This window comes from Loxodonta africana, chromosome 17 (assembly GCF_030014295.1).
Source record: "Loxodonta africana isolate mLoxAfr1 chromosome 17, mLoxAfr1.hap2, whole genome shotgun sequence".
NCBI lineage: Eukaryota > Metazoa > Chordata > Mammalia > Proboscidea > Elephantidae > Loxodonta > Loxodonta africana.
Genome location: NC_087358.1, coordinates 29,498,009 through 29,525,837, shown reverse-complemented (window position 1 = coordinate 29,525,837; position 27,829 = coordinate 29,498,009). Strand labels below are relative to the sequence as shown.

General features: G+C 40.5%; 1 long non-coding RNA gene across 1 annotated transcript in view; it reads left to right on the top strand.

The window, feature by feature from the left end:
- The window catches only part of LOC135227975 (uncharacterized), a 45,207-nt gene that overhangs the window by 740 nt on the left and 16,638 nt on the right, over positions 1-27,829 (top strand). The window contains exon 2 of the long non-coding RNA XR_010318178.1: positions 27,507-27,590. This is a non-coding gene — a long non-coding RNA (uncharacterized LOC135227975). The remainder of the gene's footprint in view (positions 1-27,506; positions 27,591-27,829) is intronic.

The following is a 27,829-nucleotide window of genomic DNA, read 5'->3' as shown; positions in this document are numbered from 1 at the left end:
TATCTTTTGGCAGTGGTCACTTAATGGCTTAGATTTTTCTGCCCAGGCTTACATTATTATAGACAGATGATTCTTAATATGACCTGAAACTATAATTATGACTAAGACTGTATAATATCTGAGGAGGTCAGATTTACAAAGACCTTATCGTTGTTAAGTGTACAAAAGTGTAACGTTCTCAGAGTCCCTGTTCCAAAGCAATATTCTGTTAGCCCTTTCTTAAAAAAAAAAAAATCTTAGAAATATATGCACAAATGCACCATGATTCCTAAGTTTTGTCCCTTTGGCTCTCCGTATAAAGAGTTTACATAATTTATACTCCTGAAAAATCATTTCTAAGTACTATCATTCTAAGTACTATATCCATCATTTACTTCGTTGTTAACTGCTGTCCAGTCAGCTCCGACTCATGGTGACCTTATAAACAACAGAACATGTTGCCTGCTCCTGTGTCATTCTGACAATCACTAGTATGTTCCAGTACATAGTTGTGGCTGTTGTGCCAACCCATCTCACTGAAGGTCTCTCTTGTCCTCACCAGCTCTCTACTTTACCAAAGACGATGTCCTCTTTCCTAGCAATCCATCCCTCCTGGTGAAATGTCCAAAGCAAGCAAGTGGGACAATGTTCTGTTGTGATCCATGGGTTTTCACTGGCTGACTTTTGGAAGTAGATCACTAGCCCTTTCTTCCTAGTCTGTCTTAGTCTGGAAGTTCAGCTGAAACCCCTCCACCATGGGTGACCCTGATGGCATTTGAAACACCAACGGCATAGCTTCCAGCATCATAGCAACATACAGGCCACCATAGTACAACACTGACAGATGGGTGGTGGTCATCTACTTACTAGTTCTTATATCAGTGTCTCTTCTTTTAATAGCCTTCATTTAAAAAAAAAAAAAAAAAGTCCTTTTCAGTGTTTTGAGAAGAACAAACAAAAAGTAGGGAAGTAAATTAATTCAAGCTTTTGGGAGGAGGGATGCTAAAAGGAATGCACTGATCTGGGGCTTTGAATGGTAGATGGGTATCATTGTGAAAAAAGGTAAAGACGGGATGATTAACGAATAGGGACAAATGCACAGACATGAGGAATCACAGTATTTTAGTATTGTGGGTTGCTCTATTAAAGAGGTTTTGTATTTGTCTTGTTTCTTCAATGATCTTCTAAGTTCCTTCAGAGCTTCTTGTTTTTTTCTTCATCAGGCCCTAGAATACAACCTTGCCAATAGTAGGTATCCAGTAAGTATTTGTTAGGCTAAATCACTGGGCTGATGCTTCAGCACAGTTACAAACCTAAGTGTTGAACAGGAAGCACCCCCAACCCTGTGGTGAGAGCCAAGACACTGCGGGAAAGACAGCTAAATTCTAGGAGTGGAGTTAAAGGCCTGGCAGCTAGATGCTACAAGGGTGTATTACTGTTGCAAGAGCCAGCAAAGTACTGAAAAGGCTCTGAAATCAGACAGACATGGCTTTGGATCCTGACTCTGCCCCTTAACACTTGTATGTCTTTGGGCAAGATTTTCTCTATATTGTTCTGACTTGCTGTCCATATGTTACAGAGTAGAACTGCTCCATAGGATTTTCTTGGCCGTAATCTTAATGACAGCAGATTGCCAGGCCTATCTTCCATGGTACTGCTGGGTAGGTTCCAACCGCCAACTGTTTGCGCCACCTAAGGACCTCCTGTATGTAATGGTCAAAATAATACTTGCTGTTATTGCATGAGATTGTGGGAAGACTTAAAGCATACAGGCCTGCGCACCTTGGCAGATGGCTTTCCACAAATGGTGGCACTTACAAAGAACAAAACAAACAAATATACACACACAAAACTTGTCCACAAGAGCCATAATTGTGTTTGTTCACCCATTACATTCCCAGTGCCTAGCACAGGGTCTAGGCGTAAGTAAGAGGGAAATAGATATCGGTTGGATGAATGAATGAATGTTGCTTGCACAGAAGCATTTCCAGGGTAGGCTCAGGTGATAGCACGTGCTATCAGTGCCAGTTTAGAGTGGAGAATGACCCGTGCTCCTGCACTGGGCTCCTGGTTCCTCCCACCCCTTCCTAAATTTTGCTTCTGTTCTTTCTATACCGGTCAGTCCTAGACAGGCCCCTTCCTGAGCCTTGTGGATACAATCAAAACCCGGTAACTGGATAATTTCCCTAGAAACCTGACGTCGCTGGGTGGTGCAACTAGGCGTGCGCAGAGTCGTACACATGCTCACTTAGGTATCCGAGGGTGGCGTTTCTGTTGCGGTTGGCAGCGTTTCCTTCCACGGCAGCGGCAGCGGCAGCGGTCGCTCTTTTCTAGATTGATAGCCATTGCAGCGTTTTTTCTCCTCGTTCTCCTCCTCTTCCTGCCTCCGCACTGTGCGATCCCCCACCGCTGCAACTGCTTACAGTTACTGCTGCGGCAGCTGGGCACCTTGGAAAGCTGCCCTGGGATGGCAGGGAATGGGGGAACACGTCAGGAATAAAGGACATTTGGAGTCATACTTTATTCCATTGTCAAGGGGATTCGAAGGGGAGGGTGAACCCCAAGGCAAGTCTCGGGAGTCTCCAGGACAATCGTTATAGACTAAGAGATGTGGGTTTCTCGCAATCTGCAAAGCAAGCGTCCCCTCCCGCCACTCCTGAGCGCACTACTACTGAATGGCTTACGCTGCCCAAATGTTTGGAGTAGAATAGGGGGGTGAGAATTCTGGATATTCAAGGAACTATGTAGAATGAAAGAATACCAAGGGCTTTGCTTTTATTTTTCCAGCCCAGCTGAGCGCAGCTCTCTACTTTTTCCGTGCTGCCATCTTAGCTTTATCTTCTGGCCAAGCTGGGCGTGTGTGTGCATTTATCTTAGGAGGGCGGGTTGGGGTAGTGGGGTGGAGGGCCGGGGAGGGTGTCGGAATAGGCTAGACAGGAGTTCATGCCACATTCGCCCTCAAATAATAGCATTGAGCTAAGGCAAGTCCTGAATTTGTCCGTTTTATTAATAAAACATGTGCATAGTATTTTTCAGTCTTTGTGGTTGATACCATGCTCATGTCTCAAAAGAATCTTTTCTGTGATCATAAGATTATGGCTTCATCTTTCACCCTGTGAGCACAGATTTTGTCGTTTTTCCTTCGACATTGCGTACCTGGCACTACAATTTTCTGACCTTTTTCCACATTTATATTTTTCTACTCTGTGTAGTTTAAAAAAATCAGAAGCCACCAACACTGATGGAGTAAATAACATGGCAGAACCCACAATGTGTAGGTAAGAGGACAGAGCCATGTTGTTAGTTTCATTTAAATGGTTAATATTGTAATAATGCTACAGGATTGCAAACACAGAAAATGCCGTGGTCAAGTCAAGAGTACATTTGTGCAGTAACCTATTGGAGCATTTAAAAACAAAATTGGTAGCTGAAAGCATTTTAAAAGAAGCATGGTAGTTGAGAGCCATTTGAAAGAAATATATATATGCTCAGGTTTGAAGAGAGAGGATATGTCTCACTCTTCAGTGACCTTGGCTTTTTAAGGGCCACAAGATACTGCAATGTTAACTAATATGATGAGATTGCACTTTAAAATGAAATATGCTTCATATATTTAATACTCCAGAGTAAAAAGAAAAATTCAACTTAGCACTTGAAATTCTTTTTGAAATGAAAATTGCACTTTAACCCCCTCCCCCAAGATCTCGACCTCTTGCTTTAAACAACTGTGTGTTATATATTTATAGGACCTGAGAATGAGCCTAGAAACTCGGGTGGTGTAGTGGCTAAGAGCTACAGCTGCTAGCCAAAAGGTAGGTGGTTTGAATCCATCAGGAGCTCCTTGGAAACCATACAGGATTGGTTTGGTTTGGCTAGAATGAGCCTTGGTGGGACAGTGGTTAAAAGAGCTTGACTGCTAACCTAAAGGTCGGCAGTTCAAACCCACCAGCTACTCCTTGGAAACCTACCTGGGCAGTTCTGCCCTGTCATACAGGGTCATTATGAGCTGGAATAGACTTGATGGCAAAGGGATTTTTGTTGTTGTTGTTAGAATATACAACGATTTCTAAGCATAAAAGGTTAATGCTTTCTCCTTCTTACTCATATTAGCTTAAAAAGATACAAGATATCGTACCCAAATTTTCCTACAAATAGAAATTTAGGTCATGGGGGCCTGTGTTAAATATGAATATTTTCATCCCCAAAATATTATTCTAGAATATTTACTGGTAAGTATATGTTTTTGGAGAGTGCAAAGTCAGTGATATATATTTTAATGCAAATCACAACATTTTTTAAAATCATTTTTATGATGCATTTAGGCAAGTGGGTGATTTTACAAACTGATAAAGTCATATAAAGTGTAACTCTTCTAAGGAGTGAAATTTTAAGAACACATTGCTTTAACCCTGAAAATGTCATTGTAGTTCGTAAAGTATTGTTGTTGTTGTTAGTTGCTGTCCAGTTGGCACTCAGGATAACCTTATGTATACCAGAGGGAAAAGTTGCATGGTCCTGTGCCATCTCCATGATCTTTGGTATATTTGAGCCTATTGTCTCTACTACTATGTCAATCCATCTCATTGAGGGTTTTCTTCCTTTTTGCTGAACCTCTACTTTACCAAGCATGATATCCTTTTCTAGCGATTGGTCTTTCCTGATAACGTGTCCAAAGCAAGCAAGATGAAGTCTCAGGAGCCTTGCTTCTAAGGAGTAGTATTAACTACTAAGATTAAATAGGTTAAATCACATTACCTCAGACTCTGAAGGACTACTGGAACTGTATTATACTAATAGCAATTTTATTATACCAGTAGGGTTATGGGCAAATCCAAATAACAGAATATATGTAAATGGATCTAAACAGATTATAGGAGGCATGAAATTATTTTAAAGACATTTAACCTCTCTCAGCCTAAGTTTTCTCATGAGTAAACTGAGGATTATAATAGCACATACTTCACCAGATTCTTTAAGGATTCGGTTAAATCATGCGTATGAGGTACTTGTTTAGCACACTGCTGGGCAGATAATAACTACTATTAATATTATGTGTGATCCCCTTATTTGGAGTAGGTGTTACAGTCTTTTGCTAGAGGAAGTAAAACACAGTTACACAGTTTGAGTTACATATACTGGAATTTGTAAAAAGTTTTTTGTTGTTTTTGACAAAGAATCCCACCCACTAATACAGATTTACTATATCCTCATGTGACAAGAAGAACAGAATCCAAGGACAATACTTCTTTCCCTAAAACACTCCAATCTTGTGTAATTTGTTAATTCACAAACACATTGCTTACTTTTATTAGTTGAGTTGGTTTTGGGGATTTTAACTGATGACTAAATTTTCACGTGTTGTAGCCGATACAGGTTGTAGTTTCTTCTCAAGTGGCTGATGGCTATAGAAAACCTCTAAAATCAAAAAACATAAATTGTCCGTGGATCTCACATTCTCCTTTAAAAATGAAAAAGAAAAAACATTGCCATCGAGTCGATTCCAACTCATAACGACCCTGTAATCTGTACTTAATTAACGAGTTAATCTGTAATTAACCTCAAAATCTAAATCTACATCTATCTAGCTATACCTTGTTTGACTTCCTGTTTTGATAAAGGCTTTTCTTTCTTTTTTTTTTTTAAGGACCAATTTCCTTGTTTTTCATAAACAGTACTCTTAAAAATTATTTTGCCCCTTTTTGTTATCCTATCTTCTTTTTTTTTATCAGGTTTGCCTTCAAACTGGGCAAGAATCTACTTGAAATGTTTTTAGAATACGTAATTCGTGGAAAATATTTCATACTTTTCTGAAATTAATTTATAGTAAGTGACAGTTCCTTAGATAAAATAATCTTACGTGTATTCTATGATGTCAAATATTGGTACTGAATTAATTTCTTGTTTATGTGATAGAGCAAAGACATCACTACTTCCACAGAAAAACAGTAACTTCCCTGTATGTACCCCTGAGGTTTACCTCTATGTGCAGGTGAGATGGTGTGCCGGTACTGTAATTTGATTCTTTGTTCTTGGCTCTAGTCCTCTCCATTTCTCTGCTCTGCCCTGTATGCAAGGGGATGACCCCTGTAAACTACATTTCCCAGGTACCCTTGCCAACTAGCTTCAAGTTAAGTTCAGTCAAAGGAGTGAAATGAGAGAGAAGAGAGGAAATGCCATGTATTTCTTCTCTCTCTCTCTTTCCTTTCCTCTCCCTCTTTTCCCTGCCCTTCTCTCCTCCTTCCTCTTTCTATCCCTTTCCCTTCTTTCTTTACATATAATCTCTCTCCCTTTTGGGCATCTGTCTCCTCTGTGGTTCCCACATCTGCTTCTATAGTCCAGCTCCAGCCAGGTAGCCTCTGTTGTGGAACCAGTTCTCAATGGGCAGTCCCAGCTCCTCTGTTCTGGTAATACCATCTCCTCCTGTAACCTCTCTAGCCACGTGGACTGTAGTGGCTTCTTGCAGATATTAACCCCTGAGTTGTCTCACTGTCCCTTGTTTGGCTTTTTAGCAACTTCGATAACATTGAAATTAGTTCCCCTTATTCAGTTCTCTCTCTTAATGACCTGGTATGCACTTGTCTATTTTCGTGATTGGATCTTGAAAGATACAAATGGTGTTCCATCCAGATAATAGACCTGATTTGACTTTTCAGCCAAACGATGGCATTTTATCACTTTTCAATCTGGTCTTTAAACCTTGTGGAGCTGACTTCAATCAGGAATACAGAAATTTTCTGTGAAAACAATATTGGTTGACTCATCTACACCCATTCCAAATCCCTTTTTTCCTGGCGTGCCTCTATTCTAGACACTAGAAAAAAAATGAAATATTCTCTCTGAGGACCTTTCCTTCACCTAGTGTTGGCTTTGTGACACAATTCAGGCCAGCAAGATAAGGGAAAATCTGCTAATGCTAATTCTCTCTTTCCCTTTCTTTCCACCTCAAAGATGGGTAGGACTTGTAGCCAAAAGTGTTTCTACCTGGTACACCAGTTCCACCATCTTGTCAGTTCATATCAGGAGTAGTCTGAAGAAGCAGTCTCTAAAATGAGATTTTGGAGCTGGATCATCTACTAGTCAGGTGGCAGTGAGGATCCTTCAGTTTTTATGGGCCCCACTTCCTGGTATCCCTCCCTTGTGTGATCCTTTCTCTTTATTTCAAGACAGGACCTAAAACTTCCTTCTAACCAATAGAACATGGCGTAAGTGATAGGATGTACATGATTATGTGTATATGATTAAGGTATATACAGTTATAACTCTCATCTTGCTGGGCAACTCCCTCACTTCCTTACTGGCTTTGAAGAAGCAAGCTGCCATCTTGTGAACCACCATACGGAGAAGTTCACATGGCAAGGAGCTGAGGGTAGCCTCTGGACACCAGCCAACAAGGAACCGAGATTTTCAATCTGGCAGCCTGCAAGGAACTGGATTCTGCCAACAACCCTATGAATCTGGAAGTGATTCCTTCCCCAGTTGAGTCTTAGATAAGACTGCCAACCCAGCTGCAGGTTTGGCTTGATTGCAGCTTTGCAGAGGACCAAGCTAAGTGTGCGCAGACTTCTGGTACACAGAAACTGTGAGATAATAAATGTGTGTTATTTTAAGCTGCTAAATTTATAATAATATTGTTAGGTAGCAATAGAAAACTGATACATCATTAGTGGTGATAGCCCCTGACATGTGGTGATGTAGCAATGCAATTGCTAAAACTTCACTGGAGGTGGACTAGGACGGGATACCTGTAAAGACCCATCTACAGGTATCCCATCCTAGTTCACCTTCAGTGAAGGTGAATTGTAACTTCAAGCTTTTAGAGGTTCAGGAGAAGTGTTCATTGTAAGGACAATGGCATTAGATTGCTCTTTCTGGGTGCTATAAATACACTGGAAAAAGATAATGAAATGCCAAGAATTAGGAGTCCAGTGGTCTGAAGCATGCCAGACATCCCCTGCAAGCTAAAGGGAAAATTACCACATCATTTTCCTCCTGCCACAAAGAAGGAAGAACAATACTGATAGGCTTCCTTAGGCTCTGAAGTCATAATATTTACTAGAGAATATTTCTCTGCTGCATTTACTGAATGATTTGTGTGGCTCCCAGCTGTAGGTGGCTCTGAGAATAGGAAAGTGCTCTGCATCATGTCTAGGCTCTAGCACAAGCAGTCCTGTTTCTTGGACCACAGGACCTGACAGACTCTATGATATTAGAGGTATCCGTGATGGGAAAAGATGCCGTGGAATTTATGGGAAGTTTCAACGGGAAAATCACAACGAAGAGCCCAAGGGTTTTGGAACAAGATCATGTGATCTTCAGCAAAAAACGAAATGAAACACTGTATTTGAAAAATACCTCTTGGAATGCTATCTGGCCCTGAGATACAGACAGAGCACCTCACTATGAGATAGCAAGTGACCATGTGGCTAGAACTACCCATCAGGCACTGGATTTTCTCAGATCCACCAACTCATGAAGTCAGGTGGGCCCAATACCACTCTATAGTAAGACAGAGGTGATAAACTCAGGATCAGGCATGAGCAGGGCCAGGCACAGGTAAGCTGCATGAGCTTGTGGGTAAACTTCAATGCCTTCCTCCATTGTTGCTCTGGTGAGGGTGAGGGGGTCCCTTATGAATCACTGGTAGAGGAGGAAAAAGGCTTAGCTTGGTTCATGTATAGGTTGACTTGATAAGTGGGGACAAGCTGAAAATGCCCTGTTGTTGTACTACAATCCTAAAAGATAGTGATTAAAGGAAATTCCTCCCACATGTCCAGATATCTTGCAGTGCACACAGTCAATATTTTCCACATAAAGAGAAGTGGCTTGAAATAAGATACATAGAACTCATGGATAGCAGCAAATGACTTGGCTGAAAGTAGGAAGGTTGGAGGACTGGGGAAAAGGAGGCCTGTGAATAGACAATAGAACTACGGGAGTGGGCAAGAAGTATAAAGACTTTTGAAGCATGTGGTGATGCCCATCAGACAGCGTTAAAGGCACTAAACATAGAGGCACAACCGTGTAGACATAATGACCCAACCAGTTGATAGCAGCTGGTCTCTGTTTTTGGCCACCCAATGGTGGCACAAAGGCGTAAGAACAGAGTAGCCATAGTGCAGAGATGGAGACTATGCATGATGGCAATGATGGAAGTGATATATAGAATTTATAGCCGGGCTTTTGCTTGATAATGCTTATCTATCTACTGCTACTGTCAAAAGTACAATCTGCCAATAAAAAAGACCAACGCTGAGCCACCTATACAGCACACGTCTCAAGGAACCCAGCCAGCCACTTGATAGATAATTGATTGCATTCCACCCTGGAAGAATTCAGTGATTCTACTTGGCTGAGATTGTTACATGTTCTGGATTTCAGTTTGTGATCCCTGCACACAGGACGTTGACTGGCATTACCATCTGAGGGCTTCCAGATTTCTGTTTCACAGATATAGGAAAAGGTATCATATATCAGGAAAAGTAGTCTCAGACCAAGCGTCACACTTTACAGTTAATGATGTGTGGCAGCGGATACTTGTCTGTGGTAGGCTGAATAATGGCCTCCCAAAGATGTCTACGTTGTAATCCTTAGAAGCAGTGAATATGTTACTTTACATGGCAAACAGGACTTAGCAGATGTGATTAAGGACCCTGAGATGGGGAAATTTTTATGGCGTAATGAGTGGGCTCAAAGTAATCACAAGAGTTCTCATATGAGGAAGGTAGATGGGTCAGAGTTAGGGAAGACAATGTGACAACAGAAGCAAAGTCAGAGATGGAGATGTGACCAACTGCATGGCAGGTGGGGAGGAAGAGGAAGAGAGAGAGATTTGAAGGCACTACACTGCTGGTTTTGAAGATGGAGGAAGGCCCCATGAGTCAAGGGATGCAGACAGCCTCTAGAAGCTAGAAAAGGCAAGGGAACTAACTCTCCCCTAGAGCCTCCAGAAGAATGTAGCCCTGCTGACACCTTGATTTTAGGACAGCTGAGCTCCAGAATCGTAATACATTTGTTTTCTTTTAAGCCAGCAAATTTGTTATAGCAGCAGTAGGAAACTAATATAATGTCTATTGGACCTACTTGTCCTATCACATAAAATACCACCCAGAAGCTGCTGTTCTTTTTTTTTTTTCTTTTAACATTTGATTGTAGTTTGGGTGAAAGTTTATGAAGCAAATTAGTTTCCCATTTAACAATGTATACATATTTTGTTTCATGGCATTAGTTGCAATTCCCTCAATGTGACAGCACTCTACCTACTTCGTCCCTGTTTACCATTCACCCATCTTTCCTACCCCTTCCTGCCTTCCGAAATTTGTTTTTGGTCTAGTGCTGCCCTTTTGGTCTCTTGTGGTTGATTGTTCTGAGGAGCACGGTTTTCATGGCTGTTACTGTTCACTTTACAGGCCTGTCTATTGTTTGGCTGGAGGTGATCTTCAGGAGTGAGTTCGTTCCAGGTTTGAAGGGTGTCTAAGGGCTTTAGCATCAGGGGTTTCACTAGTCCCCAGCAGACCAGTAAGTCTGCTGTTTTTGACGAATTTGAATTTTGTTCTACATTTTTCCCCCACTTTGTCCAGGACTTTGTACTGTGATCCTACTTCAGAAGCTGCTTTCTGATAGAATGATGCAGTGGTCTTTTGAAGGTATAACCAGGAAACAAGTATGATACATACTTGTTTCATACTTGCAGGACACATAATACTCTTTAAATCAACAACTATTATATGGTGCTATGACACCAGTAGGTAGAATATATAACTTTAGAAACACAGAGTGGATGAAGGAGTGGATGAAGGAGTGGTCCCATTTGCCATCCCTCTCAGTGACCACTTGGAGAATTTGTGCTTCCAGTCTTTCTTCAGCTTTGTGGCTGGAAAGGTCCTGGTTCTCAAAGGTGTAATGCTCCCTAGTAAAAGCCCTACTGAATTTTATGTTATGGTTGCTCTCATTCAACTCAGTCTCCTCAATCCAAGAGAACACTCCTCAATTCAAGAGGACAAGAGACAAAGAAGTCCCTGTCCTGGCAAGAGTAATTGATCTCTGTCAGGATATGGTAGGGCTGCTGTTACGTATGGGAGCAAGGAAGAATATGCATAGCACTCAGGTGATCTACAGGTGTGGCTCTTGGTACTTCTAACTCAATGTTGATGTTAAATGGATAAATATAGCAACCACAGCTTGAAAAGGACATGGTGACCAGGGGCTCAGATATTTCAGGGATGAAAATATAGATGACCCTACCAGTTAGGCCACCCTAACTAGCAGAGATTGTAGCTGAAAATTAGGGCAATCAAGAATGGGTGGTGGATGCACTTTATCACCACTCCTATTTAATATTGTGCTGGAAGTCCTAGCTAGAGCAATAAGGGAAGAAAAAGAAATAAAGGGCATCCTAACTGTAATGAAGAAGTAAAACTGTCCCTATTTGCAGATATAACACCATACATAGAAAACCCAAAACACTTCACGAGAAAACTACTGGAACTAATAGAAACATTGAGTAGCAGGATACAAGATAAACAAACAAAAATCAGTTGGATTCCTATACACCAATAAAGAGAATGATGACAAGGAAATCAAGAAAATGATACTATTTATAAAATAGCCCTTAAAAATATAAAATTTTTAGGAATAAATCTAACCAGGGACGTAAAAGACCTATACAGAGAAAACTAGAAAACACTACTGCAAAAAACCAAAAGAGATCTATGTAAATGGAAAAATATACCATGCTCATGGATAGGTAGAATCAACATTGTGAAAATGTCAATTCTACCCAAAGCAATCTACACATGCAGTGCAACCAAAATCCAAATAACAACAGTATTTTTTTTTTAATCAAGTTTATAAATCAAGTCGATCTCTCATTCAAAAATTTATATACACCTTGCTATGTACTCCTAGTTGCTCTCCCCCTAACGAGACAGCACACTCCTTCTCTCCACCCCGTATTTCCCATGTCCGTTCAGCCAGCTTCTGCCCACCTCTGTCTTCTCATCTCCTCTCCAGACACGAGCTGCCCACATAGTCTCATATGTCTACTTGAGGCAAGAAGCTCACTCCTCACCAGTATCGTTTTCTATCTTATAGTCCAGTTCAATCCCTATCTGAAGAGCTACCTTTGGGAATGGTCCCACTCTTGGGCTAACAGAAGATCTGGGGACCATGACCTCCGGAGTCCTCCTAGTCTCAGTCAGACCATTAAGTCTGGTCTTTTTAGGAGAATTTGAGGTCTGCATCCCACTGCTCTCCTTCTCCATCAGGGATTCTCTGTTGTGTTCCCTGTCAGGACAGTCATTGGTTGTAGCCAGGCACCCTCTAGTTCTTCTGGTCTCAGGCTGATGTAGTCTCTGATTTATGTGGCCCTTTCTGTCTCTTGGAAACCCTGGTGGCGTAGTGGTTAAGAGCTACAGCTGCTAACTGAAAGGTTAGCAGTTCGAATCCACCAGGCATTCCTTGGAAACCCTATGGGGCAGTTCTGTTCCATCCTATAGGGTCTTTATGAGTCAGAATTGACTGAACGGCAATGGTTTGGTTTTTTTTTGTTTGCTGTTTCTTGGGCTTATAATTACGTTGTGTCTTTGGTGTTCTTCATTCTCCTTTGCACCAGGTGGGTTGAAACCAATTGATGCATCTTAGATGGCTGCTTGCTAGTGTTTAAGACCCCAGATGCCACTCACCAAAGTGGGGTACAGAATGTTTTCTTAATAGATTTTATTATGCCAATTGACTTAGATGTCCTCTGAAAACATGGTCCCCAGGCCCCTGCCGCTGCTCCCCTGTCCTTCGAAGCATTTGGTTTATTCAAGAAAGTTTTTTTCTTTTGGTTTAGTCCAGTTGTGCTGACCTCTCCTATATTGTGTATCGTCTTTCCCGTCACCTAAAATACTTCTTGTCTACTATCTAATTAGTGAATACCCCCTCCCTCCCTCCATCCCTCTGTACCCTTGTAACCATCAAGGAATATTTTCTTCTGTGTTTAAACTATTTCTTGAGTTCTTATAATAGTTTTTTTTTAGTAGTCTTATACAATATTTGTCCTTTTGCAACTGACTAATTTCGCTCAGCATAATGCCTTCCAGATTCCTCCATGTTATGAAATGTTTCATGGATTCATCATTGCTTTTTATTGATGCGTAGTATTCGGTTGTTGTGACTATACCATAATTTATCCATCTGTTGATGGGCACCTTGGTTGCTTCCATCTTTTTGCTATTGTAAACAGTGCTGCAGTGAACATGGGTGTACATATATCTGTTTGTGTAAAGGCTCTTATTTCTCTAGGTTATATTCTAAGGAGTGGGATTGCTGGATCGTATGGTAGTTCTATTTCTAGATTTTTAAGGAAGCGCCAAATCGATTTCCAAAGTGGCTGTACCATTTTACATTTCCACCAGCAGTGTATAAGTGTTCCAGTCTCTCTACAACATTTATTATTTTGTGTTTTTTGGATTAATGCCAGCCCATCGACTCCACGGTACTGGGTACTGGGGTTTTGTTGGAGTGAGATGGTATCTCATTGCAGTTTTGATTTGCATTTCTCTAATGCCTAATGATCGTGAACATTTACTCGTGTATCTGTTAGCTATCTGAATGTCTTCTTTGGAGAAGTGGCTGTTCATATCCTTTGCCCATTTTTTAACTGGGTTATTTGTCTTTTTGTAGTTGAGTTTTTGCAGTATCATGTAAGTTTGAAAGATCAAATACTGATCGAAAATGTCATAGTTAAAAACTTTTTCCCAGTCTTTAGGGAATCTTTTTACTCCTTTGGTGAAGTCTTTGGATGAGCATAGGTGTTTGATTTTTAGGAATGCCTAGTTATCTAGTTTCTCTTCTGGTGTTTGTGCATTGTTAGCAATGTTTGGATACTGTTTATGCCATGCATTAGGGCTCCTAGCATTGTCCCTATTTTTTCTTCCATGATCTTTATCATTTTAGATTTTATATTTAGGTCTTTGATCCATTTTGAGTTAGTTTTTGTGCATGCTGTGAGGTGTGGGTCTAGTTTCATTTTTGTGCAGATAGATATCCAGTTATGCCAGGACCATTTGTTAAACAGACTGTCTTTTCCCCATTCAACTGACTTTGGGCCTTTGTCAAATATCAGCTGTTCATATGTGGATGGATTTGCATCTGGATTCTCAGTTCCATTCCATAGGTCTATGTATCTCAGATAACAACAGTGTTCTTTAAAGAGATGGAAAAATTAATCATTAACTTTATATGGAAAGGGAAGAGGCCCCCGATAAGTAAAGCACTATTGAAGATGAATAAAGTAGGAGGACTCACACTGCCTAACCTCAGAACCTACTATACAGCTATGGTAGTCAAAACAGCCCGGTATGGGTACAATGACAGACGTATTGACTAGTGGAACGGAATTGAGAACCCAGATGTAAATCCATCCCCCTGCAGTCACCTGATATTCAACAAGGGCCCAAAGTCCATCAAATAGGGAAAAGACAATCTTTTTAGCAAATGGTGCTGGCAAAACTGGATGGCCATCTGCAAAAAAATTAAACAGGACCCATACCTCACACCATACACAAAAACTAATTCAAAATGGATGAAAGACTTAAATATAAAACCAAAAAGTATAAAGATCATAGGAGAAAAAATAGGATCAACACTAGATGCCCTAATACACAGAATTAACAGGACACAAACCATAACTAAGAACACACAAACTCCAGAAGATAAGCTAGATATATAGGATCTTCTAAAAATTAAACACTTATGTTCATGAAAAGACTTCACCAAAAGAGTAAAAAGAGAACCTACAAACTGGGAAAAAAAATTTTGGCTATTACAGATCTTACAAAGGTCTAATCTCTAAAATCTACGGGAAAACCCAACACCTCTACAGCAAAAAGACAAATAATCCAATTAAGAAATGGGCAAAGGAAATGAACAGATGCTTCACCAAAGAAGACATTCAAGTGGCTAACAGACACATGAGCAAGTGCTCGCAATCACTAGCTGTTAGAGAAATGCATATCAAAGCTACAATGAGTTACCATCTGACCCTAGCATTACTGGCATGAATCAAAAAAAAACCCAAAAACCCAGAAAATAACAAAAGCTGAAGAGGCTACAGGGAGACTGGAATTTTTATGCACGGCTGGTGGGAATGCAAAATGGTGCATCCCTTTTGGAAAATGATATGGCACTTCCTCAGAAAGCTAGAAATAGAGATACCATATGATCTAGCAATCTCACTCCTAAGAATATACCCTAGAGAGATAAGAGCCGTCACACGAATAGACATATGCATACCCATGTCATTGCAACATTGTTCACAATAGCAAAAAAGACAGAAACAACCTAGATGCCCATCAACAGATGAATGGATAAACAAACTATGATACATACACACAATGGAGTACTATGCAATGATGAAGAACAATGATGAATCTGCGAAGCATCTCACAACATGAATGAATCTGGCGGGCATTATGTGGAGTGAAATAAGTCAATCACAAAAGGATAAGTATTGTATGAGACCACAGTGAAAAGGTTTACACATAAAAAGAAACAATCTTTGATGGTTATGAGGGAGGGGAAGGGTGAGGATGGAAAAACACTTAATAGATGATAGATAAGTGATAACTTTGGTGAAGGGTGAGATAGCGCACAATACTGCTGAAGCCAGTACACCTTGTACAAGGCAAGGTTGTGGAAGCTCCATAGACACATCCAAACTCCCAAAGGGACCAAATTACTGGGCTGAGGACAGTGGGGACCATGGTCTCAGGGAATATCTAGCTGAATTGGCATAATATAATTTATAAAGAAAATGTTCTACATTCTATTTTGGTGAGTAACATCTGGGGCCTTAAAAGCTTGTGAGCAGCCGTCTAAGATATTCTGCTGGTCTCACCCCATTGGGAGCAAGGGAGAATGAAGAAAACCAAAGACACAAGGGAAAGATTAGTCCAAAGGACTAATGGACCACAACTACCACAGCTTCCACCAGACTGAGTCCAACACAACTAGATGGTGCCCAGCTGCCACCACCAACTGTTCTGACAGGGATGGCAATAGAGGGTCCTGGACAGAGCTGGAGAAAAATGTAGAACAAAATTCTAACTCACAAAAAAAGAGCAGACATACTAGCCTGACGGAGACTGGAGAAACCCTGAGAGTATGGTCCCCGGACACCCTTACAGCTTAGTCATGAAGTCAGTCCTTAGGCTCACCCTTTAGCCAAAGATTAGACAGGCCCATGAAACAAAACGAGACTGAAGGGGCATACCAGCCCAGGGGCAAGGACTAGAAGGCAGGAGGGGACAGGAAAGCTGCTAATAGGGAGCCCAAGGTCAAGAAGGCAAGAGTGTTGACATGTCGTGGGGTTGGTAACCAAAATGTCACAAAACAAAATATGTACTGGATCCATTTGCAAAAAAATGAAACAGGACCCATACCTCACACCATGCACAAAAACTAACTCCAAGTGGATCAAAGACCTAAACATAAAGACTAAAACGATAAAGATCATGGAAGAAAAAATAGGGACAACGTTAGGAGCCCTAATACAAAGCATAAACAGAATACAAAACATTACCAAAAGTGACGAAGAGAAACCAGGTAACTGGGAGCTCCTAAAAATCAAACACCTATGCTCATCTAAAGACTTCACCAAAAGAGTAAAAAGACCACCTACAGACTGGGAAAGAATTTTCAGCTATGACATCTCCGACCAGCGCCTGATCTCTAAAATCTATATGATTCTGTCAAAACTCAACCACAAAAAGACAAACAACCCAATCAAGAAGTGGGCAAAGGATATGAACACGCACTTCACTAAAGAAGATATTCAGGCAGCTAACAGATACATGAGAAAATGCTCTCGATCATTAGCCATTAGAGAAATGCAAATTAAAACTACAATGAGATTCCATCTCACTCCAACAAGGCTGGCATTAATCCAAAAAACACAAAATAATAAATGTTGGAGAGGCTGCGGAGAGATTGGAACTCTTATACACTGCTGGTAGGAATGTCAAATGGTACAACCACTTTGGAAATCTATCTGGCGTTATCTTAAACAGTTAGAAATAGAACTACCGTACTACCCAGAAATCCCACTCCTCGGAATATACCCTAGAGAAATAAGAGCCTTCACACAAACAGATATATGCACACCCATGTTTATTGCAGCTCTGTTTACAATAACAAAAAGCTGGAAGCAACCAAGGTGTCCATCAAAGGATGAATGGTTAAGTAAATTGTGTTATATTCACACAATGGAATACTACGCATCGATAAAGAACAGTGACGAATCTGTGAAACATTTCATAACATGGAGGAACCTGGAAGGCATTATGCTGAGCAAAATTAGTCAGAGGCAAAAGGACAAATATTATGTAAGACCACTATTATAAGATCTTGAGAAATAGTATAAACTGAGAAGAACACATACTTTTGTGGTTATGAGGAGGGGAGGGAGGGAGGGTGGGAGAGGGTTGTTTACTGATTAGTTAGTAGATAAGAACTACTTTAGGTGAAGGGAAGAACAATACTCAATACATGGAAGGTCAGCTCAACTGGACTGGACCAAAAGCAAATAAGTTTCCGGGATAAACTGAATGCTTCAAAGGTCAGTGGAGCAAGGGCGGGGGGTTGGGGACCATGGTTTAAGGGCACTTCTAAGTCAATTGGCAAAATAATTCTATTATGAAAACATTCTGCATCCCACTTTGAAATGTGGTGTCTGGGGTCTTAAATGCTGACAAGCAGCCATCTAAGATGTATCAATCGGTCTCAACCACAATTTACTTAACCATTCATCCTTTGATGGACACCTTGGTTGCTTCCAGCTTTTTGCTATTGTAAACAGAGCTGCAATAAACATGGGTGTGCATATATCTGTTTGTGTGAAGGCTCTTATTTCTCTAGGGTATATTCCGAGGAGTGGGATTTCTGGGTAGTACGGTAGTTCTATTTCTAACTGTTTAAGATAACGCCAGATCAAAGGATCAAAGGAGAACGAAGAACACCAAGGTCACACGATAACTATGAGCCCAAGAGACAGAAAGGGCCACATGAACTAGAGACGTACATCATCCTGAGACCAGAAGAACTAGATGGTGCCCGGCCACAACCCATGACTGCCCTGACAGGGAACACAACAGAGAACCCCTGAGGGAGCAGGAGATCAGTGGGATGCAGACCCCAAATTCTCACAAAAAGACTATATTTAATGGTCTGACTGAGACTAGAGGAATCCCAGCGGTCATGGTCCCCAAACCTTCTGTTGGCCCAGGACAGGAACCATTCCCAAAGACAACTCATCAGACATGAAAGGGACTGGACAGTGGGTAGGAGAGAGATGCTGTTGACGAGTGAGCTATTTGTATCAGGTGGACACTTGAGACTGTGTTGGCATCTCCTGTCTGGAGGGGGGATGGGAGGGTAGAGAGGGTTGGAAGCTGGCAAAATTGTCACGAAAGGAGAGACTGGAAGGGCTGACTCATTAGGGGGAGAGCAAGTGGGAGTATGGAGTAAGGTGTATATAAACTTATATGTGACAGACTGACTTGATTTGTAAACGTTCACTTGAAGCTCAATAAAAATTAAATAAATAAATAAATAAATATGTACTGGACTCAGAGAAGCTAGTTTGTTCTGTAAACCTTCATCTGAAGCACAATCATGAAAAAAGAAAAAAAAGGATGGTGGAGGAGGGGAATTATGAGTTGCAGTAGCATCCTTGAGACCAGCTGTAGCAACAAATGCCATCATTCATCCCATTAGTCTTCCTCTTTTAGATTTCTTCAGGAAATAAAAGACTACACAGAAACCTGGATATGGGGTGAGCATTCTATGGAAACAAGTGGGTCTGAGCAATGCAAGGGGTGGACTGTAATGGATACTGTAGTGTATTACAGAGACATGTTGGCTGTCAGAAGTGTTAGCTGCTAAGAGCTCCCAGCCGAGCCCCTCCGTGAGAATTGTCCTCAGGTAATGGTTGCTGCCTGGCCCAGGGTTATGTCCCCTCTCTGAGGTATAGTTGGCTCCAAGTGACTTATCATTGCAACAGCATAAAAGCTCAGCCCCAGTGCTTTAATTTACGGACAACTCTAAGGGTCACCACAGTTCCAGAGCTCCCTGTAGGTTTACCTGATGCCCCTGTTTTAACTGATTGTCAGTTCAACTTCTTCCTCTGCCTAATACTGCTTCCTTTAACTTCCTTACAGGTGTCATTGCTAAGTACATTCCCTAATAAACTTCCTGCATGCAAGTTTTTGTTTTGGAACCAGTTTCTTGGGAAACATAACTATGACAATTACTGTGATTAAAAAAAAAAATGTCATATTTGCTTAAAGTATTTATTGGTGGTATTACCCATGGCATCATGCTATATTTCAGATTTACCACATGAGAATTTTATTTTAGAATTAAGCAATCAGTACAACATTGCTTTTCTTAAAATCTGTTATTCTTTTCCTTTTTATTAATACTAATTGTGTAATAATTGATCGTGATTCCCTTTACATTGGCCACTGAGAAACTTAGGAAAAATTTGGTATTCGTCATGATCTTTTCCTTCCAAAGATCTGAAAAAGATAAAATAAATTTTAAAAAGGTTTGTAGAAAGTGGAAGCAAAAACACCACCTCTATTACAATAATGGTTAAGTGGGAGGACAGAACTTAATGTAAAGTCACAGAAGCTCTCTCCTCCTCACCCCAGGTATGTATCAACTTGCTTTAGTACTGGCGGAGCAGTCCTCCCTAGGCGATCAAGAAGACCTTGCATGCTCCCTACAGGCACCTAACTCCCCGTTATCTCAACAATGAGATAAGTTACCATATGTCCCCTGAGTAAACGGTCAGAAACAGCCAAAGCGATGTCATGCCACTTGAAAGGAAACATCAGGAGTGGGTAAGAAATGTTCTGTCTTACAGTATTTTCCACTGTTACAAGACACGCAGATGTCCTTTTGAGTAAGCTTGTCCCCACTCATGACTTCATCTACCACGTTTTTGCTGAGGAACCCAAAATGTACATTCTAGCCAAGATCTGTAATATAAGCCTCAGAACATCTACCTGACTGCCTGAACATCTCTACCTGGATTCCCTATACCTATCCCTGCTGAGTTGATTTTGACTTATAGCGACCCTGAAGCACCCTGAGTAGGACTGCCCCATAGAATTTCCAAAGCTGTGACATCTTTCTCCCATGTAGCGGCTGGTGGGCTCGAACTGCCAGCCTTTTGGTTAGCAGCTAAGCACTTAACTACTGTGCCACCAGGGCTCCTGTATTCCACTGTCACAAGACACACAAATGTCCTTCTGAGTGAGCTCATCCCTACTCATGATTTCATCTACCACGTTTTTACTATAAACCCAAAACCAAACCCATTGCCATCGAGTCAAGTCTGACTCATAGTGACCCTATAGGTATTCCCTATAAAAAAAAAAAAAAAAAATATATATATATATACACACAATGTCAAAAACAGCTTTCATTATCTACTCATCCAAATACAGCCTCCCTTTCCTGGGTTCCCCATATCAATGAATGGCACCATTATCCCTCCAGAATCTGAGGGTCACAGTAGAACACTCCATTTCCCTCACCTTCCACCTTATATCAGTCATGTTTTCCTGTTCATCCTATCTTTGCAGGGTTCTCTTCTCTCTCTGTTGCCTATTGAAACTCAATGAGTCATGCTGGAACTGCTGCAGTACCTGCCTAACTGGTGCCCTTTGTTCATGGTGCTTGGTTGCTTTCCAGCATCAGGGGGAGTGATGATGACGGCAGATGGCCGGTGATCTTCTCTAACTGGTTTCCTGGTCTGAAAATAATTTGAGAGGATGTCTTTAGAGAATGTGATCAGAGAGAACCATCACTCCTCCCCTCCCTACTGCCTCTGTAACATATCTCTGTCACTGATTTTAGTCCACTTCAACCTGTCCTCTACATTCCTGTGATCTTTTAAAACCTGACCTGCACTTAATGAAATATCACTTGGCAATAAAAAGGAATGATGTGCTAATACATGCTACAGCATGGATGAACTTATGCTAACTGAAAGAAGCCAACGTGAAAGGCCACATATCACTTAATTTCATTGATATAAAATGTCCAGAGTAGGCAAACCCATTGAAACAGAAAGGAGATTGTTGGTTACCAGGGGCTTAGAGGAGAGGGAAGTTGGGGAGTGACTGTTCATGAGTGTGGGATTTTTTTGGGGGGGGCAAGGTGGGAGGTAATGAAAGTGTTCTGGAATTAGATAATGTGGATGATTGTACAGATGTATAAATATACTAAAAACTACTGAATCATATACTTTAAAATGATAAATTTTATGGCATGTGAATTTTATCTCAATAAAATGGCTATTAAGAAAAAAGTGCTTAAAATCTTTCAGTGGTTCTGTATTAGTCAGTGTAATTAACACCAGTTGCCACAACAGAAAAACCTTCTGATCTGCTTATTCCCTTTGCCCCTCAGGGCCATTCTCCTTCCTTCACTGCACTGCCTCATGTCCCAGGAGGCTGGCTCCTATGTACTGTATCACCTGGGTCCCCTTGTGGCTGCTTCTCATTGGTTTGGCCAATAGGGATACCCTCTCAGGAGATCAGAAGGCAGGAGAAGAGGCAGGTCAGGGTATTTCTTTTCAGCTCCCTCCCTGCTTTGGAGCCCTGTCTCTGGCAGTACTGGGTCCTTTTGGGACTAGAGCCCCTGCTGAGTAGCTCTTTCTCCTCAACTTCCCCTCTCAGATGTCTGATAACTCTACTTCCTCTCTTTGCCTCTTCAGCCCTTACCCTGCCCACACCTCTGGAAGTATTCCCATCATTAAAGTTTCTTCATTTGAACCATCCGAGTGATTTGTTTCCTGACAGAATCCTAACGAATACACCCCAAATCTCAGTAAATCAATACAATAAAAGTTTATTTCTCACACATATAACAGCCTGATACAGGCCAAGTAGTCCTCTTTCGTCTTAGAGCTTAGCCTCTGGAACAAGTGGCCTCCAACATGAGAGAGGGGAACAGTGAATTGTATGATTGCATGGGATACTATTAGAGGTCAGGCTTGGGAGTGACTTACATCACCTCCATCCGCATCTGTTGGCTAGAACAAGTCACAAGGTCCCAACCTAACTGCAAAGAAGGCTGGGATAATGGTGTGCTTGACACATGACATTTTCCATCTGTGTTATACTCTGAAATTGACTGCAGCTTTAAATAAACTTGTTGTTAGTTGCCATTGAGTCAATTATGACTCACGACGACTTTATGTATACCAGAATGAAACATTGCCGAATCCTGCACCACCTCCATGTTCTTTGATATGTTTGAGCCCATTGCTGAGTCTGTCAATCCATTTTAGTAATGGTTTCCCTTGTTTTGCTGACCCTCTACCACACATGATGTCCTTTTCTAGCAGTTGGTTTTTCCTGATGATGTACCCAAAGTAAGCTAGCCAAAGTCTGACCATCCTCACTTCTAAGGAGCATTCTGGTTATATTTCTTCTAAGACTTGTTTGTTCATTCTTCTGTAAAACCATGGAATATTCAATATTCTTCACCAAGACCACAGTTCAAATGTGTCAGTCCTTAGCAGGGCATAAAAGACACATTACCATCTGAACTTAGTCTACCATGCTAACTTTATGGCTGTTAGTACCCCATGCTGTACTTCTGCATGAGTTGTTTTCTGTGCCTGAGTTTTTATTCTCCTTCTTTTCTACCTGGATATCTCCTGTGTTTACTTCAAAACTCAGCTCAATAATTAACTCCTCCAGGAAACTTACCCTTCCCAAAGCTGATGTAAATACTAGTTTACTGTGCTATCACAATGCCAGGAAAACATCTCCATCAAAACATTTATCACTTTGTATTATAATTTCATTTATTTCTTCATGTTGTCAAGATGTTAAATTGTAAGTTTCTTGAAGGTGTGGACTGAATTTTATTTTTGCTTTTCCTAATACATACCGCTGTAGTCACTATCTAAGTAATTATTTTAATCAGCGGTTCTCAGCAGAGTCAGTACAATGCTCAAAGAGAGAAATTTGTTTTTGGTTTCACGATAAGCAGGAAACACTATTGACATCTAGGGTAGGGGCTAGAGATGATAAACATCCTGCACTACATGGGACAATCCCTCATAATGAAGAACTATCATATGATGTGAAAAACTTGACAAATGCTCTATTGAATTTTCAGATGGATGAATAATCTGTCTGTCTGAAACTAGAATCTAATTCAGTTTTACATATAAATGCTATTTTGATTGTCTACTGCTGTATAGGAGCCCTGGTGGTGCAATGCTTAAGAGCTCAGCTGCTAACCAAAAGATCAGCAGTTCAAAACTACCAGTTGCTCCTTGGAAATCCTATGAGGCAGTTCTACAGTGTCCTATAGGGTCGCTATGAGCTGGAATCGACTCGACAGCAATTTTTTTTTTTTTAATTGCTGTAAAACCAAAATAATCCAAAACTCAGAGGCTTAAAACAACAGAAGTACATAATCTCCCAAAATCATCTGGAATGAACTGTGCAGCTCTTCTGCTCCGTATGATGTTCAATGGTGCTGTAGTCATCTGAGAACTCAACCGGGCTTGAACATTCAAGATAGCTTACTCACAGTATTGGCAGTTGGTGCTGGCAGCTGGTAGGGATTTGATCTGGAACTGTCAATTGGAGCACCTCAGACCTTCTTGTGGCCTGTCCACATGGCTTAGGCTTCTCATTACATGGTGCTGGATTTCAAGATATGGTAATTGGGAACTTCCAGGTTTCTTCAGGCTTGGGCCCAGAAGTTCTAGAATATCAGTTCCAGTGTTCTTTATTGGTCAAAGTCAGACTCAAAGCCAGTCCAGACTCAAGGTGAGCACAAACAAACTCCACCTCTTGATGTGAGAGGCACCTGCACGTACAAGGAGGAGAGGAATTATTGAGCTACCTCAGACACTGAGTGTTTTTTGTCCTGTTTTAATAAATTTTCAGAAATGTAACAAACACAAACCAATGGAAATATGATCTTTGTTTCTTTTGGAATTTTAATTATTGTATTTGAGTCACCAAGATAACATACCTGTATCACTCTGTCTTTGTAGCTGTAACATTCATGGTGAGTCAATGTTTAGGTTCAATTATTTGATTACTTCTTCAAGTCTTCTAGTGGGATCTTACTAAAGTATTTACGTGTGTGTATATATATGTGTCATTATAAATATATGTGAAATGGTGGGGGTAGTAGTAGTAATAGTAGCAGTAGTAGTGGTAGTAATAGTAGCAGTAATAGTAGTAGTAGTAGTAGCGTCAGAACCTAACTGCAGTGGCATGATAGAATTTTGCAAGGCCAATGACTTCTTCATTGCAAATATCTTTTTTCCACAACATAAACAGCAACTGTACACATGGACCTTGCCAGGTGAAATACACAGGAATCAAACTGATTACATCTGTGGAAAGACACAATAGAAAAGCTCAATATCATCAGTCAGAACAAGGCCAGGGGCTGACAGTGAAACAGACCATCAGTTGCTCATATGCAGTTCAAGGTGAAGCTGAAGAAAATTAAAACAAGTCCACGGGACCCAAAGTACAACATTGAGTATATCCCACCTAAATTTAGAGACCAACTCAAGAATAGATTTGACACATAGAATACTAATGGCCGAAGACCAGACAAGTTGTGGAATGACATCAAGGACATCACACATGAAGAAAGCAAGAGGTCATTAAAAAGACAGAAGAGAAAGAAAAAAACAAAATGGATGTCAGAAGAGACTCTGAAACTTGCTCTTGAATGTCGAGTACCTAAAGCAAAAGGAAGAAATGATGAAGTAAAGGAACTGAAGATTTCTAAGGGTGGCTAGAGAAGACAAAGTATTATAATGACATGTGCAAAGACCTGGAGATAGAAAACCAAAAGGGAAGAATACCTTGGCATTTCTCAAGCTGAAAGAACTGAATAAAAAAATTCAAGCTTGAGTTGCAATAGTGAAGGATTCTATGGGGAAAATATTAAACAATGCAGGAAGTATCACAAGAAGATGGAAGGAATACACGGAGTCATTATACCAAAAAGAATTGGTTGATGTTCAACCATTTCAAGAGGTAGCACATGGTCAGGAACCGATGGTACTCAAGGAAGAAGTCCAAGCTGCACTGAAGACATTGGCGAAAAGCAAGGCTCCAGGAATTGATGGATTATCAGTTGAGATGTTAGTCAACAAACAGATGCAGCACTGGAAGTGTTCACTCATCCATGCCAAGAAATTTGGAAGACAGCTACCTGGCCAATCGACTGGAAGAGATCCATATTTATGCCTATTCCCAAGAAAGATCATCCAACCAAATGTGGAAATTATGAAACTATTAATATCACACACAAGCAAAATTTTGCTGAAGACCATTCAAAAGTAGCTGCAGCAGGATATCAACAGAGAACTGCCAGAAATTCAAGCCAGAGTCAGAAGAGGACTGGAACCAGGGATATAACTGCTGATGTCAGACGGATCCTGGCTGAAAGCAGAGAATACCAGAAAGATGTTTACCTGTGTTTTATTGATTATGCAAAGGCATTCGACTGTGTGAATCATAACAAGTTATGGATAGCATTGCAAAGAATGGGAATTCCAGAACACTTTTTTTTTTTTAATCGTGCTCATGAGAAATCTGTACATAGATCAAGAGGCAGTTGTTACGACAGGACAAGGGGATACTGTATAGTTTAAAGTCAGGAAAGATGCATCAGAGTTGTATCCTTTCACCATACTTATTCAATCTGTATGCTGAGCAAATAATCCGAAAAGCTGGACCATATGAAGGATAACGGGGAATCAGGATTAGAGGAAGACTCATTAACAACCTTCATTATGCAGATGACACAGCCTTGCTTGCTGAAAGTGAAAAGGACTTGAAACACTTATTAATGAAGATCAAAGACCACAGCCTTCGGTATGGATTACAGCTCAACATAAAGAAAGCGAAAACCCTTATAACAGGAGCAATAAGCAACGTCATGTTAAACAGCGAAAAGATTAAAGTTGTCAAGGATTTCATTTTACCTGAATCCACAATCAACACCCATGGAAGCAGCAGTCGGGAAATCCAAAGACACATTGCTACGGGCAAATCTGCTGCAAAGGACCACTTTAAAGTTTCGAAAAGAAAAGATGTCACCTTGAAGACTAAGGTGCGCCTGGCCAAGCCATGGTATTTTCAGTAGCATCATACACATGTGAGAACTGCACAATGAATAAGGAAAACAGAAGAATTGATGCCTTTTGAATTGTGGTGTTGGCAAAGAATATTGATTATACCATGGACTGTCGAAAGAATGAACAAGTCTGTCTTGGAAGAAGTACAACCAGAATGCTTCTTAGAAGCAAGGATGGCGAGACTGCGTCTTACATGCTTCGGACATGTTGTCGGGAGGGATCAGTCCCGGGAGAAGGACATCATGCTTGATAAAGTACAGGGTCAGCAGAAAAGAGGAAGACCCTCAACCAAATGGATTGACAGTGGCTGCAACAATGGGCTCAAGCGTAGCAATTATAAGGATGGTGCAGTACCGGGCAGTGTTGTGTTCCATAGTACGCTATGAGTCGGAGCTGACTGGATGGCACCTAACAACAACATTTGTCTTTTTATCCTCAATCTTATTTTCTACTTTTATTTATATTTTTTTTATTTCAAAATACTTGCTCTTGAGATAAATCAACTCAAATCTCTGTGTCTTTTTATCCTCAATCTTATTTTCGACTTTTATTTATATTTTTTTATTTCAAAATATTTGCTCTTGAGATAAATCAACTCAAATCTCTGTGCAGTAGCATAAAAAAAAAAAGTAGCATAGGGGAGTATAAATAAATGGGTAAGTAAATAGCTAGTTCTGCATTTTTTCCAACTATAAAATATATAATTCCTGTAGAATATATAATATTTATCTATAAAGCTAACTTTTCTGCCATTAAAATAGTTCTCTTTATTTTCTACTTTGAACCAGATTTCTAATACTATCTAGGTTGTGTCATATTAACACTATTTTATTGGTGTACCTCAATATGAATAATTTCTTGATTTATCCATTATATAATCTGTTTTTGGAATGAGACTGAAATTACACATAACCATTTTAAAAGATTTTTAACATTACAAAATGCTTCATGTCATATTATGATGTTCTCAAGGAAAAATAAATAAATAACATTAGACCGTTCAGTGAAACAAGCCTATGTACAAATGTATGTATCCTGTCCTATTCCTTAAAATATTGGGTTGAATAAGTACTGGACGTAGAATATATTTACCACCTAAAATTAAATCCTATAGGGCTGTAAATAATGATAATCTATTTTATGAACTTCTACAGCTTATGAAAGCATAATTTATTACTCTACTTTTCAGGAGTTTATTTTCTAACATCTACATTTTTATACTGAAATACATAAATTGGGCTTTAATTGTTAAATCACCAATGTTGTGCATAAAGTGATTATTAAAGGAAGTAGACAAATGCAAAAACCGAATTAATTTACTTAATTTCTTTTGCTATAGGATCAAAAAAATGCTACCCCCTGGTCTGATAGATGAAGCTCCTGGATGGTGCAAATGGTTAAGCACTCAGGTGCTAACTGAAAGGTTGGTGGTTCAAATCTACCCAAAGGTGCCTTCGAGGAAAGGCCTGTAGATCTAATTCTGGAAGATTACAGCCATGGAAACCCTATGGAGGGCTGTTCCACTCTGAAACATATGGGGTCGCCATGAGTTGGGATTGACAGCAACTGGTTTCGGTTTTTTGGTCTGGTAGGCAGGTGCTTGTCTCTTTGGCTCACAGGCGGGTGCTACCCTCCTGCTCTGGTAGACAGGTAAAGAGTGAA